This window comes from Orycteropus afer, unplaced genomic scaffold, assembly GCF_000298275.1.
Source record: "Orycteropus afer afer isolate SDZICR_OR568_19922 unplaced genomic scaffold, OryAfe1.0 scaffold00083, whole genome shotgun sequence".
NCBI lineage: Eukaryota > Metazoa > Chordata > Mammalia > Tubulidentata > Orycteropodidae > Orycteropus > Orycteropus afer.
Window position 1 is genome coordinate 1,504,830 of NW_006921670.1, and position 4,667 is coordinate 1,509,496.

A 4,667-nucleotide genomic window follows, 5' to 3' on the forward strand; every position below is an offset into this window, starting at 1 on the left:
GCCAGGTGAGCTGGAGACCCTCCAGCCCAAGGGACCAGCCTCCCTTCTTCCCTGCTGGATGGAAGCCAGAAGCCAAGCTTTCTCCCACCCTCTGTGGGCTGCATGTGCACTCACACCCACCACACACACACACACACGCACACATGCATACACAATGAATGCACATACATACATGCACACGCAAACACATACACACAACACGCACATACACACATATGCACACACAGCACACATGCGTCTGTGTTCATTGCACACACATCCATGCACACGCACATACACACTCTGCGTATCTGAGCGCCCCTCGCACTGGGTCTTACCTTGCACCTTCTTCAGGATTTTATATGTGAAGAGATTTTTATATCAATTTTGTTCCTTTTTTTCCCCAAACACTTTATACTTTTTAAAAAAGCAAATCCTGGTGTCTGTGCCTCTAACACTGCCCTCCTCTGTCTCCAGCTGCCCCCCACTGGGGGTTCTGGGTCCATGGCCCTACATCGAGGGTCTTCAGAGGCCCAGGCCATGACTGTGGGGTGGACTCTGTGCAGAGAGGCAGGGAACCAGCGCCCTCCCCTCCCTGCCTCCTACTAACTACTTCCTGCCCTGGGTGGGCCCATACCCTGGGGCTCTGGACGGAGGGACGGGTGGACAGAGGGAGCCAGCAGCTGTCCCGTGGGCCCTCCCCCTCTAAGAGGTGCTGGGTGTGGAGCTGCTGGAGCCGCCCATTGAAGGCGTTTCTCTCCTGCTCCCCGAACCTTCTTAACTTAATAAAAGATTCCAACAGCTCTGGTGTCTTGGATGGTGCAGGGTGGGTCATGGAGACAGGCTTCTTCAGTGGCTTCCCTTCCTAGAGGGGTGGCCCGTGGGCTTCTGAAGGGAGTCCAGAATCCATCTCCTCCATGGGGTGAGCAGTGTTGGGAAAACCTCACAGCTGTGCTGACGGCCACACGTGGGACCAGGAAGAGGTCCCATTCCTGAGCCACTGCAGGCCCAGCCCAGTGTCCTGTTTGCAGGGCTGAGGGTGATAGGGAGGGGAGAGGGCAACTTGGGCCAACCCTGTCCCCACCCCCTGTCCCATCAACCCTTGGGCACCTCTCCTGGGCTGGGCAGAGGTGAGCAAGAACTAGAGCTGTTCTACCAAAGCCACACAAACAGGCCACATCCACAGTGAGGACAGGTCCCAGGAGGGTTTGGGAACCCAGAGGAGACCCCACCTAGCCTGCAGGTCAGGGGGCTTTTGAGGGCCCCTTTGAAATAAGACTTCTAGGGAGGGCATAGGACACCAGCAAAGTGGGGTTGTCATGGGCATTCCAGGCAGGGGGCACAGCAGGAGTGAATGCCCTGTGAACATCCTGGTGGATTAGGGAATGGAGCAGCAGGGCAGTGAGTGTGTGTGTGTGTGTGTGTGTGTGTGTCTGAGGAAGTATCTCACCCCCTTGCCACTGATTGTCTTAGGAATGGCCGTGAGATGTAGTTCCAGCCAATGATGAGGTTATTTGGGAAGGTCTTCCTTGCTCTTAAAAAGGACGGAAGCCTCTCACACCTTTGGACAGTGTTGGATAAAGTTTCAGAGGTGCTGCCATCCTGCAACCCTGAGGCAAGTATTGCCAGTGCACTGAAAATGGCAGAAAAAAGAAAGAACCAAGATCCCAGAGCCACCAATTACCCAACCATGGCCCTGCCCTGCCTCAGCACTTCCTGTCTATGAGATGAAGAACATCCTTCAACCACTAGGCATTGGGATGCCTGTGACCAGAAGGCAGGGTGAGCCTAGAGCTTGGACCCTGGCCCACCAGGCTCCGTTCATTGCCTCCCACCAATCTGTCTTCTGCCTCCATTATGGCCTCACTGGCCTCCTCCGCCATGCCTCTTCTCCTACTGATACCCCACTTCAGGGCTGCCTGGATGAGCCAAAAACCAGGCCAACGTGAAAAGGTGCTTGACACTGAGAGTCATCAGGCCAGCCAACTTACACACGATAGGACATCACCTCTCACCTCCACCAGACTAGCTCAAATTAAAAGAACTGAAAATACCAAGTGTTGGCAAGGATGTGGAGAACTAGAACTCTCCCTCATTGCCAGTGAGAGTGTAGAGTGTACAACCCTTGTAGGAAACTGGCAATTTCTTTTAAAGCTAAGCCTACATCTACTCTGTGACCTAGCATCTGCACTTCTAAGTATACACCCAAGAGAAATGACTGCTTCAATTCACAGACAGACTAGTACAATAATACTCATATCAGCCTCATTCATAGTGGCCCAAATCTGGAAAACAATACAGATGTCCACGAAACAGTAGAATGAATAAATTGTGGTATATTCATAACTAGAATACTCTCAGCAATACAAAAAGAACCCATATTTGCAAAAGCATGGATGAGTCTCCCAGACATAATGGTCTGTTACCTAGTGCTGCTCTAACGAGTATACCTACCACAAATGGGATGACTTGAACAAACAGGAGTTTATTCTTAAAATTTGGAGGCTTTAAGTCCAAAGTGCCAGGCTCTAGGGGCTGGGTGAAAGCCCCTCAGCCTTGGGCTTCAGCTCTGCCTCCTCCTGGCCCACTGACGCTGGAGGCTTTTCTTCACTCAGCTGCTGGCTGCTGAGACTGACAAGCCCAAGGTCAACAGGTAACAAGGGACATTCCCAATGTTACCAAACCACATGGCGGGCCATTAATTCAAGTCCATTAAAAGTCTCAGGATTGGCAGAGCATGGTAGGCTGCTGAACAACTACTCAGCTACATGCAGGGTTCAAGCATGCCATCAGCTAGAGACCATTCTCAAAACTATTTCTTATATACGGGAAGCAGACCATATACTCAGCTGTTCACAGCAGATTCCACCATGGAGTTGATGACTAGTCTCATCATGGGGAATAACTACATTCAGCTGCCCAGCCACTCAACTAGGCTCAGCCAAGTTGGCACACAAACTTAACCACCACACATAATGTTTAGTCAAAGAAGCCAACCACAAAGGAACACCTGTTGGATGACTCCATTTATATGAAGTTCAAGAGCAGACAAAACAGATCTATGGTGATAGTCGGCAAAATGGTATTTCTTTTTATTTATTTATTTATTGTGATTTGGGTGAAGATTTACAGAGAAAATTCGCTTTCCATACAGCAGTTCACATATACTTTGTCGCATGACATTGAAAAAATGGTGTTTCTTAGTGCCGCGGTAACAGAAATATCACAAGGGGATGGCTTTGACAATCAAATTTATTTTCTCACAGTTGAGGCTAGAAGTCTAATTTCAGGGCACCAGCTGCAGGAGAAAGCTCTCTTTACTATGGGGAAAATTCTTGCCTCAGCTTCTGTAACTGTCTTCTTGGCCTTAGAGATCTCCATGTGGCATCTACCTTTCCCCCATTTGCACTTCCTTGTTTCTGTACCTAATCTTTTAAATCTCAAAAGTGATGGGCTTAAGAAACACTGAGGTGGCTTTATTAACATAACAAAGAAAACCCTATTCCCCAATGGGGTTACACTCACTATTAAAGGGGTTAGGATTGACAACACATGTTGGTGGGACACCATCCAATCCATAACAAGTGGGTATGTCTAGGCCATGAGGGGAATGATAGAAACTAGGAGTTGGCACAAGAGAACTTTCTAGGGTGCGAGAACTGTTTCTATACCTTGATCTGGGTGGTGGTCACATGGGTGGGTGTATACACATGCAAAAAGTCATCGGAGTAAACTTCTGGTAAGATGGAGGAATAGGCAGACAAGCGACACAGACCCTCTTCAACAAAGAAAAGAAAAACCAATTGACAGAGGTACAGAAGATAATCTTGGAGCCCTGAGCTTTGAAAGGAACTATACAGAAGTGGATTAGGCACCAACTAGTAGAAAAAAATGAAGGAAAACAGTGAGTACAGAGACAGAGCTGCGGACTGTCAGCTCTTCTGTCGAGACCAACAGCCTGAATATTTCCAAGTGGTGTTGGGACCTGAGAATTGACCTAAAGATCAGTCCTGGTCACCAAGGGCTGCAGGGACAACTTCTCTGGTGGCCTATGACTAAGAAGGGAAATAGGAAGCAGACAACCTGAGCTGTGGACATTCTGCTGTCTTGAGGGTGCAGCCATTTTGATTGTTTACACATGGCAGCCATTTTGGATATTTAAAGTGACCAAGGGTGCAGCTATTTTGAATGTTTACAAGCGGCGGCCATTTAGGATATTTAAAGTGACCGAGGGAGCAGACATTTTGAATGTTTACAAGTGGCAACCATTTTGGATTTTAAAGTGATTGCATTCTCATTCCAATTCCAGGGATCTAAGAACATGCTCTGTTTGCCAGGGGCATCAAGGACATACGAGAGGCTGACAACAGGAAAGGAGACAGGTGGTCAGTGTATAAGTGCTGTCAACTAGTGAATAGAGGAGCACAGCACAGTACCCTGCCTGTATAGATAACATACAAACAAAACAAAACAAAAATGAAAATTGTGGGCAAGTCACTGCAAAATATAATCACCAATTAAATATAAACACAAAACGTCACAATGCCTCGGAGACAACAGACCATCACAGTCCACACAAAGAAGGAGGATAAATTGGTAGAAACAAGGGAGCAGGATATAGACCCAGAATACATCCCTGAGGAAGAAGCAGCATTGGAACTCTCTGATAAGGAATTCAAAAGAATTAT